Source organism: Acomys minous (assembly GCF_964271855.1).
Source record: "Acomys minous genome assembly, chromosome: 14".
Classification (NCBI taxonomy): Eukaryota; Metazoa; Chordata; class Mammalia; order Rodentia; family Muridae; genus Acomys; species Acomys minous.
This window is the reverse complement of record NC_140496.1, coordinates 54,001,679-54,015,030: the sequence shown is the minus strand read 5'-3', so window position 1 is coordinate 54,015,030 and position 13,352 is coordinate 54,001,679. Positions and strand designations below refer to the sequence as shown.

Sequence of the window (13,352 nt, the reverse complement as noted above, 5' to 3'; positions counted from 1 at the left end):
TAAATGGATAAAGAATTAGTTTCCAGGTATTTGTTTCTCGGCTTGTCTGGCTGTGCGTGCAGTCTGTGGACTACTGGTACTCATGAGGAGTGTGTCAGAACACCCGGTACTCTTAACTGCTGAGACATGATTCTCCTGGTGCATGAGTTCAGTTTGCTTTCAGAGGGAATGTTTTAGAACTCACCCCCCCCAAAGAAAAGGAAAATAATAACAACAATAACAACAACAACAACAACAACAACAAAACCTCGCTCACTCCAGTTGAAGATCTGGTCTTCAAAGTTTACTCAGAAAGAACCACCTCTGACTCCTCTAGTCTTCCTCTTGCAATGTAATCCCACAATGTGAGGATAAAAATCAAAGGAAGGCTTTGCTTGACCCAGTGTTTCTTTCAGAAGTAAAGAGGAATCCACCCACCCCCACCTCTTTGCAGACTGGTTAGTGTCTACTTCTTCCCAAAGATAAGTTGGAGTGATTTTTTTCCACACTTTTAGGAGGGGTGGTGGGTGGGAGGGTTCAAGACAGAGGTTTCCTGTGTGACAGCTCCTGGAAGTCACTCTGTAGACCAGGCTCATGGAGATCTACCTGCCTTTGCCTCCAGACTGAGTGCTGGCTAGACTTTCCACCATCTTAAGGCGCAAGATGTGTGGAGAGAGCTGCCTCTTTATAGCTCACATTTTGAGTGGGGGGGTAGGGGTAGGGTGGGGTGGGGTGGGGATCTTTACCAGTGGAGACCAAGATAGGTTCAGTTCTCCTGGTGTTGAGAAAGATCTGTTCCTCTTCCTGTTGGGTCGCATAACTATATTTTTGTTTCAGGCACACCAGCCACATAATTGTCTCAGGGCTAGGGTTTGGGTTTTGTGTTTTATTTTATTTTATTTTATTTTATTTTATTTTATTTTATTTCAAGAATGAGAAACTCTTCGGCTTGGCTGCGCGCAACTATCAGGCATGCCAAAGGCCATCCTGTTCAAGGAGCTCATTAGGTATGTGGGCTTTCTTGGAGGTGATCTTGTACCATGATATACCTCCAGAATTGCTTCCGACTTCTGAGAACAAGGCAGGCATGAAAGTGCCAGATAACCTTGGACCTGGAATTAAAGACAGACAGGTGTGAGCTGCCATGTGGGAGCTGGGAACTGAGCGACAGCGCTCTTAACCACTGAGCCATCTCTCTCCAGCCCCTGCCCATCTTTGTTTTTCTTTTTCTTTTTTCTGTTTCTTTTAACCAAGCACACTCTCGATGGATGAAAGTGTACAGTTGGCCTAGAGACTACCTGAGAGTTTCAAGACTGACTGACTGACTGACTGTTTGTTCGATTAGGTTTGGGGAGGGGCAGGGCTCTCAATTTAATTGAATTTTTATTTCCTACTATGCCTTCCAATCATAGTTTCCTATCCCCATACTCATTATGGTCTATATACAAACCAGTGAGACTTCCTTGTCTTCCTATGGCCCAGATGCATGGCAGGTCCTGCTTCTTGGTTTCCTTTGGTTTGTTTCGAGACAGAAGGGCAGGCAGGCAGGCAGGCATACAAGATGAAACAGAGATTGAATGAATGAATGATACCTTCTGTGTATTAATTCCCAGGAACGATTATCCCAGTGCTGTCAACAGGATTTCTTCTGCTGGCACCTGGAGCCCTGAAGCCTTCCCTTGAGCAGTTCTGTCTAGGAACGTTTCCAAGAGGAGCAATGAACAGCCAAAGGACCCCAAGTCTCCAAAGATGCCCCCCCCACTACCCTCCTGATTTTGGCTCACATTTATATCTCCTCTTGGAATTTTTTCAAGGAGGTTTTTCAGCTGGTTGGTAACAACCAAGCTCCCCAACAAGGTTCTTCTTCTTCTTCTTCTCCTCCCCCTCCTCCTCCTCTTCCTCCTCCACTTCCTCCTCCTCTTCCTCCTCCTCCTCTTCTTCTTCAGACGGAAGTGAAGACAGGGTTTCTCTGTGTAGCCTTGGTCTTACTTTGTAGACCAGGCTAGCCTCGAACTCACACTGATCTGCCCGCCTCTGTCTCCTGAGCGCTGGGATGAATGGCAGGCAGGTGGGCAGGTGCCACGAAGCCCGGCTAAGTGTTGGATTTCTGTTTTGTTTTCTGTTTTCTGTAAAGTCAAGGGTCCCTCTATGTAGTCGTGGCTGTCCTGGAAGTCACTCGTTAGACCAAATTGGACACAGACTCAGAGGCTCACTTGCCTCTGCCTCCCAAAGGCTACAATTTTGTGTTTAGGGGTTTGCTTGTTTTCAGGGTTAGCGTTTCGATGCAACAGCCCTGGCTGTCATGCAGCTTGCTCTGCAGACCAATCTGTCACTTTGCTTTGGTTTGTCTTTTCTGTGAAGTGAAGGGCTTCACATTTAGAGTCAGATTTGGTGCAGGCAGGGCCATACCTAATATGCCGTTGCTTTCTCAGAACCCTCTCTGTATGCCAGGCTCACCTCCGATTCGGAACAACCCACCATTCTCTGGCCCCCAAGTGCTGGGATCAGAGCTATGGGCTGCCACAGACAGGCTTGCTTGAATTCAATGTTTTATCTTGCTGTCTGGTTGGGTTGAGTGAAAAAGAACCTGAAGTTAGATCAAGGTCATCACCCCTCCTTCAGCCTTTTACTGAACTTATCTCTTAATTACCTTCCATGAAACCTTAGTTTCTCCTTGGAGGTGAAGAGGCTTCCGTGGCCAATGTGGAAAGTCAGCCATTGTCAGGTGTCACAGGGAAACGCTCATTTGGTTTTTGGTTCCCCCTCCCCCTTCCCACCCCAGACAGGATTTCTCTGAGTAGTAGTACTGGAATCACTTTGTTGATCAGTTTGGCCTCAAACTCACAGTGATCTGCCTGCCCCTGCCTCAGCAATGAGTGCTGGGATTAAAGGTGTGTGCCACCATAAAACAGCTATGTTTTATTTTAACAGATGGTGTTATTCTCTTTATGTAGCCTGTATTGTGTCTGGGTTTTTTTTTCTTTTTGAAGATTTCTTGACTATTATGTGTACAGTGCTCTGCTTGCATGTACATACACCGGCAGGCCAAAAGAAGGCATCAGATGACATTATAGATATCAGAGATGGTTGTGAGCCACCATTCATATTGTTGCTGGGCATTGAACTCAGGAGGAGCAGTCAGTGTCCTTAACCTCTGAGCCATATCTCCAGCCCCAGAGTTCACTATTCACAGCATATCTGCTTCTCTCTCTCTCTCATCTGACATCCATGAAGCCCTTTTGATATCTGTCAGAAATGTGTTTTTAGCCTAACGCATTAGTTTTGCCTATTTGCCCAGTAGTAGAGATTCTGAGTATGTAATTGTGTTTAATGAAATCAGCATGTATCTTGCTTCCCTGTGCGTAGGGAAGCTCAGTTTTAGTCACAGTAGCTCCCACAAGTGTCTCCTCAGTTTGTTCACATTTCCTTAGAAACAGAGTATTTGCTGGCAGAAACGTGCATTACTGTGCCCTTTCACCCTGTTCTGCTATATACCGCAGTAGTAAAAACCTCGAGGATAGGGAGGTTAGTTCTAAGGAATGCAGCTGCAGAGAGAAGGTAAGCAAGCAGCTTCCTGGGACCAGGACCAGGTGGTGTGGCCTCAGGCTGACCCTCACCTTGCTATGTGCCAAGCAGAAGTCTAGAAAATGGAGCCTACAGGTAAGGTGGATTTGCCTGTGTTTTAAGCCAAGAGCCACTAAGGGTGCCCCCCCCACAGTTAGGCATAGTTACACGGTAGCTGTCTAAGCCTAACATTAGTAGGTATTTTCCATACTCAATCAATTCTAATGTATCATGTCCTTACTACTCTCTAGTGCTTTACAGGTCTGATGCCTGTGACTGTGCTGGCTGTTTGAACAACTGTTTTGGCCAGATAAAGAAAGTCAACCACCAAGTGATGAGAAAATATATAAAGTTGTAGACATAACTTTTTTGGTTAGTGAAATAGGACTGAGTAACAACTTTAGACAAATGAGATTGTAGATATTAGTATTCTTTTAACATAATAATTAGTTCAAAATTGATATTGGAAAAAATGAGGGAAAACTTGAGCTTGTATCTTGTTCCTCTGTGTTCCCACAAGGCCTCTCTGCCAAGGGGCAATGATCAAAGCCAGGGCACCAGGGTTCATGTCAGAGGCAGTCCCCCCTTCCCCCCGTTAAGAATGAGCTGTCCATTTGGTTATATCTGAACAGAGGGTCTAGGTTCTCTGTTTGCAATGTCCGTGGTTGGTGCATCAGTTTGTGCAGGTCCCCCTGGGTCCAGATCCCTCAGCCTTGATAGTCCTGTGGAGCTCCTGACAACCTCTGCCCCTCTCCCACTCTACCATCCCCCAACCCCTCCATACAGCTTATACAACTTGCAGTGCTTCGCCCATAGTCCGGCTGCGAATCTCACTATCTGTCCCGATGCCCTGCTGGGTGGAGTCTCTTAGAGGACATTATGTTGGGCTAATACCCACTTACAAGTGAGGATATACTATGCATGTCTTTCTGGGTCTGGGCTACCTCACTCAGGATGATCTTTTCTACTTCCACCCATTTGTTCTAGGATGGCCAAGGTTACACAGAGAAACCCTGCACTCCTCCCCACACAAAAAGAAAAATCACAAACAAACCAAACTGAAACCTCCACTAAAAGTATCCACATAACCAGTCCAGCTGGTCAGTTATTGGGGGGCCGAGGGGGGTCGCAACCTGTGGTTAAAGCAATGGGCGAGAGAGACGCAGGGCTCAAGGAAACAGTAGCTTGTCAAGAGCCGTTTATTGAAGGTGAGGGCAGGCTTTTTAAAACCTGCTTTAGGGAGGGCGGGGGTAAGCGAGGAGAGTAATGGAAAAGTACAAAATCTTCTGGGGTTGAGCCCCGGGAACATCTGCAGGGGGAGGGGTTTTCCTAGGTGGGGCAAAGCAGGATGTCTCTGTGGTTATCTCAGGATCAGATCGCTCTCTTCTCAGGGCTAAGCCGGATGCCTTGCATGCCTAATGAGTGGCCAAGCAGGATGTTTGCTGCAGATGCTGAATGGGTGGGGGTCGGCCACAGGCCGTTTGGTCCCTGGCAGAAACCTACTAGACAGCAAAAAATAACAATCAAAGCTGAAATTTAAAATGCAGAAGAATTCTTTCATGAAGTCCAGCATGACTTCATGATCGAAGTTCTACAGGTAACAGAAATAAAGGGAACATGTCTCTATAAAGTAAAAGCTAGAATCCTAAATTCTAAAACAAGTAAGCCTAATTTTTGAACTGTGTACTGAAGTCATTTCTTTCTAGTAGGTTTGTGTTTGTTTGTATTTTTCCTAATTTTTTACTTTATACTGAAGTCAATTATTTGTACTTATATACATTTTTAAAGGTAGGCAATTAAGCCAGGTGGTAGTAGTGCATGCCTTTAGTCCCAGCACTCACAAGACAGAGGTGGGTGGATCTTTGTGAGTTTGAGGCCAGCCTGGTTTACAAAGTGACTTCCAGGACAGCCAGAGCTGTTACATGGAGAAACCCTGTGCCAACCCCCTTCCCCCCCAATAAAAGGTAGGCAATTAAAGCTATAAATTTCCTTATATGATAGACTGTACTGTACTTCATGGGTAGTGTAGTATTATGTGTTTTTATTTTCATTTAGTTGAGGAAATATTACTTCCTTTCTTTTTCTTCCTTTCTGCTATCTGTTTTCTCCCTTTCATCACATAGTGATTTATGAGTTCTTCAATCTCCAGTCCCATAGACCCTGATGACTTCATCTGTCCTCTGAGGGCAACTGGCAGGTTGTTAGACACAGAGTTACAGGCCAGAAAAATACTCATTCCCATAAAAGTGAAGTACCCATTCAGCATATCAAAGCAGACTTGGCCTTGAGATTCTCCCGGCATTCCTCTGTTCCTACCTGAACTTTCCTCCAGAGGATCTCCACTATATAATCCAGACACTTTGGACTGTGGGTGTTTGTCTGTCTGTCTCTGTCTCTGACTCTCTGCATTTCTTCTATCCTCTTTCTCTGCCCCCTGCCACTTTGTCGTCTGCATGGAGACTTCACTGACCTCCCCATATGAGATCAGTAAACCTGCCTGAGAGCTGCCCCCAATAAAGCTGTCTTTACCCTCTAATTTGTCTTGAATTGGCTCGTTTCATTAGCAGAGAATACCTACCAAGAATTTGACAGCCATCATCCTCCTAAATTGAGAAAAACTTGAAGCAATTCAGCAGAAGATAAAATTTGTGTAACAGTCCCTGAGGATCTCTGGAACAAGGCAAAAAATGCTAATTATTTTTTCATGCACTTGATTTCCCCTGAGGACACATAGAAGTTTGAAACAAGATCAGTAGCCTTCCATGCATGTCTCTGTATGCTGACCATGGAGCAAAGCCTGAGGGAAACTGTTGCAGTGGGTACTACAGAACCATGGCGAGTCAGGAACCAGACTGACTTACTATACTGGTAGGCATTTCATTACAGATGTCTATATCTATACCTATATCTATATGTGTGTGTGTCCTCCTTGCCCCCTTCCACTGTATTTCTCCTTGCCAAACCTCCAAAACAAGAGACTAAACCTATAGAACATCCCATTCATTCAAATGATTCTCACAATTAAAATTACCTTTTAATATTAATAAAATTTAAACATGAATCTACATTAACTAGCTCAAAACTTATTTTCTTTAAAAAAATCTCTTAAATATAATTTACCTATTAACAAATTAGTTAATGTAGCTTAACACAAAGTGATGCACTGAAAATGCTTAGCTGGATCTTCTCTTATTCCATAAACATAAAATTCTGCTCCTAGGAGGTAAGATTATACATGCAAATCTCCATAACTCAGTGTCAAATCCCTTAGAACTTCTTACAAACCCTAAGAAGATGGTATCAAGCACATTAAAAATAGCTTAAGACAGGGAAGAATGGGAGGATACAAGGGATGGGATAACCATTGAGATGTAACAAGAATAAATTAATTAAAAAAAAGGAAAAAAATAGCTTAAGACATCTTACCTTGCCACATCCCCATGGAATCTAGCAGTGATTAAAAATTAAGCAATGAGTACTGGCCCTACAGCATATGGGCTCCTGGGCCCGCCAGGCCAAGATGCCCAAGCAAAAGGTTAGCCTGGATGGAGCGGCGAAGGCGGAGCCCAAGCCCGCCCCTGCTAAGGTGGACAGGAAGCCAAAAAAGGGGAAACAGACACAAGTGGCTGACCAGCAAGCTATAGATCTGCCTGCAGAAAATGGAGAGACAGAAAACAGAGTCCAGCCTCTGAAGTAGAAGAGAAAGACGCCAAGTCTGACTAACCCTCCATCCTGTCTGTCAGTGGTCCCTGCCTCCCTTCTTGTACAATCCAGAGGAATATTTTTATCAATTATTTTGTAAATGCGAGTGTTTTAGAAGCTCTAGAAACATTTTAAAGAGGTGGGGGAATCCTACCTCATCCCATTTTTAAAGTGTAAATGATTTTTAAGAGGTTAAATCACTTGCTGGTTGTTTATTTTTTGGCACAACCAGAAAATAGCAGGATACTGAATGAGGAGAGGCTGGGACTGTCTCGGGGTCACCATAACATTCCGCAGAGGGGCTAGTTTTATATCCTACAACACAGCGTGCTAAACAGCAATATGGAGTCTGTCGTGCATTCCTGTCTGGAATATTAATATTTTCAGTTAGATCTGGTCTCCTGTTTCTAGTAGAGCTGTTTCCTAAGAAAACCACTCCTTGGTCCTTGCTCTGTCACAATTGTAACGTCTCTGGTCATGGCAGTCCATTTTTCTAATAATTGTGATAATGTGCTGTGAAAGGTGGAAATTTTGAGTATGTACTATCTGTGGGATAAAATTGCAAGTCAGTGGAATTGAGGATTGTGAGTGGAATTGAGGTTATTGTGTGAGGTCTTAAGGAAAACCTGTCAAATTTGACTCTGGAACGTCACTGGAATAAGCTCAAAGAGGGACAACTCATGGCTCTTCATGTGGGCACGTGAACGCAATGTGTGTGTGACTTCAGAGTCTGGGTACTTTTGTTAAGAATTGAAATGTCTGTATTCTGTTCCTCAGCCAATAAAATCTCAGCTGTGAAAGAGGAAAAAAACGTAAGCAATGAATGAAAGCTATACCTCTAAGGGTTAGTAAATATTGTGCCAGCCTCCATGGTGGTATGATTAACCCAAACTAATTATTCTCAGCATAAAACATTTCATTTATACTCATGAATAGAATTAAAATCCAACTTTATGTGAAACCCATTGTTTGGGCTTAAACTCAATCATGAAAGTTTATTAAATACATGATAGCTACTATCCAAACTGTGATTAGATACCAACTATGCTTAGCCCTAAACTTCAATAATTTTCCAACAAAATTATTCGCCAGACAATTACTAGCCACAGCTTACAGCTCAGAAGACTTGGTGGCACTTTACATCCATCTAGAGGAGCCTGTTCTATATTCAGAATCTCACCATCTCTTGCTAATTTAGCTCATATACCACCATCTTCAGCAAACCCTAAAAAGGAATTAAAGTAAGCAAAAGGACAAACATAAAATGTTAGGTCATGATATAGACAATGAGATGGAAAGTAATGGGCTACATTTTCTTAAAAAGAACATTTTATGAAATCCTTTATGAAACTAAAGAACTAAGGAAGATTTGGTAGTAAATTAAGAATAGAGAGCTTAATAAAATAGAGCAACGAAGTACATACACACCACCTGCCTCCCTCCTCCAAGTAATATTCATCAACTAATTTGTGAGAGAAAATGAGTCAAAATATTGGGTCTGTGGTTGTGCAAATGAAAACATCAAGTGTCCCATGAGAGGGTTGAGAAAAAAAAAAACAACTTTATTTCCAGGCAGAAAGAGATACTGATGTCATGGACACTGTCCAATGTAAGAGCATTGGAACTGTAACAACCAGTCTCTGCCAGAGTTAGTTTATATAGGCAAAAACCACAATTTGGTCAAGCAAGGGGTTACTAAGGGAAAAGGGTGGTTAGCAGGGTGGATGACTTGACACCCTTAGACCAATGCACATAAAATAAAAATAACTAAATTTTAAAAAATGAAACATATTCTGGTTCACAAAGGACAGTGGCTTCTTCTGACCACCAGCATTTGGGTGACCTTACAGTTACCTTTAGCTTCAAGAACGGTCCTTGCCTCTTGGAGCCATCACACTCCCGTGCTTGGGGGTCAGTGTGAGTTCTCTATGTAAGTAGTCTGGCAGGAACAGACCCCTCACACTGCGTGTGCCACCTCTGCTTCTCAGGTGCATCTCTTTGAACTTCATTTACAAAGCATAGGGCCAAAGAGAAAAGTAGGAACTCCATGATGGTGGGCCGGGGAGACAGCTCAAGTCACTTGAAGGTGTGCCGCACAAGCCTGAGGGTCCGAGCTGACATCCCCAACACCATGTAAAGAGTGAGACATCCCAGCACACGACTGCAATCCTAGACCTGAGGAGGTAGAGACAGAAAGATCCCTGAAGCTTACTGGACAGCCAAATTAATAAGCTCTGAGTTCAGTGAGAGGCACTATCTCAAAGTAAAACAAGGTGGGGGGGGGAGACTGAGGAAAGCATCTACACACACACACACAAAAAAAAAAAAACCAGAAAAAATAAATGTTTTTTAAAAGTAATTGCGTGATGGTAAGAACAGAGCATTAAGCCCAGAATTTACAAAAGCCATCTGTCCACAACTCCAGGTCTACATTAGGGGGTAATAATAATAATAATAATAATAATAATAATAATAATAATAATAATAATAATAACAACAACAACAACAACAATAATACATATAAGGTATACACACAATAATGTACACACGTAAATGTACACATGGGCAGACATATGCTTGCACTTCCATGCAGACACACACCCACAGGAATTTTAAAAGATCGTAGCCGCACACTGCAAGGTTTTGTAAATGCCTTTTATTCTTTGTTCTGGGCTCTGCTATGACTCTGTGGAAAAGCTGTTTGTGTAATGGTGAAAGATAATACATTCGTACTACTCTCGCTTGGGAAGTCATCTTCACGCAGGCTCAGTAAGAAGGTCAGAGGGTGAACAGGTCTCCCTGTGCATCATCAAGGCAGGAGCCACGCCCACTCAAGCACCTTCCTCCCCTCCTCCCTTGTCACACCAGGATGGAGACAACGTGCCAGATGTTAAGTTTTTTTGTGGTCCTTTTAAGATGGCTTCATCTATTGTTGAGACACTTAAAGCACATAAAGGTGCTGCCTTCTACTGTTTGCCAGACATGCCACTTGACAGGAAAGGCACGTGCTATTAAAATGGGAACTGTTTTCTAAAAATGCTGAGCGGGTTGCTCTGATGGAAGCATTGTTCTTGCTTTTCCAATCCTCTTCTCCTTGAGTCACAGCCAGATAGGTGCATGGATTAGTCGCGTGCTCACTGTATTACATCTTCCCCTTTCTTTCTGTTCCCCATTTTGATGGATGAGATAAGGTTGGCAAGTGTTCCTGGTCTAGCACAAGTCATCATTTTAGCTCTGGCCGTCATTTTTCACTACCTGCCATATTGCCCCATTAATCACCCACATCCTGGGCATTCCTTGTAGCCTGCAACAGAGTAGGTGTTTAGTTAATGCTTCTTGTATGAGCAAGGCAATGCCTGTGGGATTCTATGAATGAATGAAGTTGATAATCGACTCCATTAATCCAGAGCCAAAACTCACTTTTCTTAGAGATAAGAGTCACACACACACACATGCACACACACACACTGAACCACAGAAACAGTTAAAATATTTCTATCATGATAGCCAGATTTCTACCAAATGAGATTTACTTCTATGAGTTCATTAAGTTCTGAAATCCCCTTTTACATTTCAAAGATCTATAGGAGATAAATACACATTTTGTGTGTGTGTGTGTGTGTGTGTGTGTGTGTGTGTGTGTTTTGTTCTGTTTGTTTTGAGACAGGGTTTCTCTGTGTAGCCTTGGCTGTCATGGACTCAATTTATAGACCAGGCTGGCCTCGAACTCACAGAGATCTTCTGCTTCCCTGAGTTCTGGGATTAAAGCATGTACCACGACATGGCTTTTTTTCTAAACTATATTTTAGCTCATAAGTTAGGTAGTGTTTGCCTGGGAAATTAGAGACAGCCAGTGGGGTCACATGTACCCAAATGAGAAGAAATTTCAGGCTTCCTCTTGGGTGAAGCTACACAGAGGGTGTACACATATTTCACACATACGCACACACGTGAACATATGGCAGGATGGTAACATGTGTGGTCTGTGACTTGAAAATAGAAGATGGTATTCACATAAGGACCCACACAAGGGGAAAGAAGTGTGGATGGAAAAAAAGAAATATAAATACATTTCATGCATTTGAAATTTTTCTTTGACTGGCGTTCCTCTCTGGCGTTTATCTCTGGTAATGTCCCACACTATCGATATACCCAGAACCCAGCCTCCTAAGAGGTCCCATCTCCCTTACTCCAGGTTGGCAAATGTTAGAGAGGGTGGGGGAGGGCTTGGTAATAGAATGATTAAAGCAATTGCACCCTTACAAAGATTTGACCAAAGTACCATGATGGAGCCTTGGGGAGCCTTCCAGACAGGATTCTGACACCTTCCAGAATGAAGTGGAAGAAGAAAACCAAATGGAATGGAATGGAGTTGACCAAGAGCGGCTAAGCTTTCACAAGGAAGATGTGTCATTTCAACAGTTCTCACTGTGATGCAGAATCCATGAGAATAAATTTGGGAGAAGGATCAAACATTTAAGGAAAAGATGAATAAGCTGTATGGACATTCATGGATGTTATAGCTTTGTGAATATTGAACAATGTGGCTCTCCTTTAATTTATATTGCTCCATCCATGCTGCACCTGTCACCATCCATGCTGCACCTGTCTCTCTTCACCCGTGCTGCATCCATCGCTCAGCCATGAAAAGGCTGCTTCCTGACCTTCCTTTCCCCATTGTGCCTCCTTAGGCAAGAGTGAGAAATGTTCACCTTGTTTATCCAAGTCATTAGCAGAGTAACTAGAGCTAGGCACCCTGCATGTCAAAGGGCTGGCTTAACAAATAAACAAATCATTTTCAGTTGGGCTAGCCACAATTAAGCAGACGTAAGGCTGATTCCAAGGTGGCATCAGTGTCTTTGTACCCACAGAGTGTCCTCATCGCCAAACTGAGACCAGCAGTTCTCTTCTCCAGAACTTGTAATACATGATCCATGGCTGTTGCGTGCACACATACGTGCACTCATGCACACACATGCATGCACATGCACACACACATTCACATGTGCACACTGCTCATATTCATTCTATCTAAAGATAACTTGGCCATCACAGTCTCCACAAATGTCAGAGGAGCAGACAGGCACTAAGGGAACATGGCAGAAAAGCCACATCTTAGTCACACACTTCTTACCTATCTGTCTTCCCTTCAAGGTTCCTGGGTATTTATTTCCTGAGGATATTTTTTCCATCTGTCTCACCATTCCTTTCTGTTCCCCTAACCCTCATTGACTCTCTGCCTAAAGAGTGATCTCACCAACACTTCAAGTGAACAGATTCTGTCTTTGAGTTGTCTGCTGTGCCTCTCACTCCCTTGAGCTGCTCAGGGCCCTCCAGCTTCCCCCTCCCCATCAAGGCCTAATTAAGAAAGGGCTCATGTCTGTTGGTAATTCACTACTGTGATGATTTCCATTCCAGCTCTCAGACCCATCAGAAGTCTTCCCTGTGTGCCTCACAAGGACATCTGGAGCACTAGTGGTGAGATGGAACAAAAAGAAGGAAGGAACGAACGAACGAATGAAGTAAAGAAGGAGAAAGCCGGGTATCTCTGTGATCCTAAGTCTCCCCATTCCCCTGCAGTGTTGTGAAGTGGATCACTCTGCCCCTCCAGAGTACCCAGTGCAGAGTTGGCACAAGTGATCAACTGCTTCTCCCAATGGAAAGCATGTGTCAGGGTGAGCAGAGATGCACAGGGGTAAAGCATTCTTGGGTCCTGTGGCAGTGGGGCTGGAGGACCTGTTAAAGCTTGGATCAGAATCTGCAGCTTTACCAGGTCCGCCAGCCCCACTGCCACATGACCCAAGCTACTGCATGACTTACCAAGGGATATACAAGCACCCAGAACAGAGAGCCTCCACTGGACTCCCCAAACAGAACTTGATACCATGCCGCTCCCAACTCAAAATGACGACTCTAAAAGCAACTGGACCCGCCTCTCAGCTTAAGACCAGCGTAGGAAATGAATGGCAAGAGCCTCCTCAAGACAGAGTTCAAAGCTGTCTAAAACCAGAACATTGCTCCTCCTTCTTCAAATCATAGGCAAGCAAGTGTCCTGACTGAGTGATCAGATGGAGGTCTTGGCAGAAATCCTAACTTTCCACATAGTA

General features: G+C 43.7%; 1 long non-coding RNA gene across 1 annotated transcript in view; it reads right to left on the bottom strand.

Annotated features, from left to right (window-relative positions):
* Positions 1–4,672: 4,672 nt before the first annotated feature.
* LOC311582656 overlaps positions 4,673–13,352 on the bottom strand; it is a 71,009-nt gene continuing 62,329 nt past the window's right edge. Inside the window, exons 3-4 of the long non-coding RNA XR_014774184.1 lie at positions 6,122–6,213; positions 4,673–5,031 (exon numbers count right to left, since the gene is read on the bottom strand). This is a non-coding gene — a long non-coding RNA (uncharacterized lncRNA). The remainder of the gene's footprint in view (positions 5,032–6,121; positions 6,214–13,352) is intronic.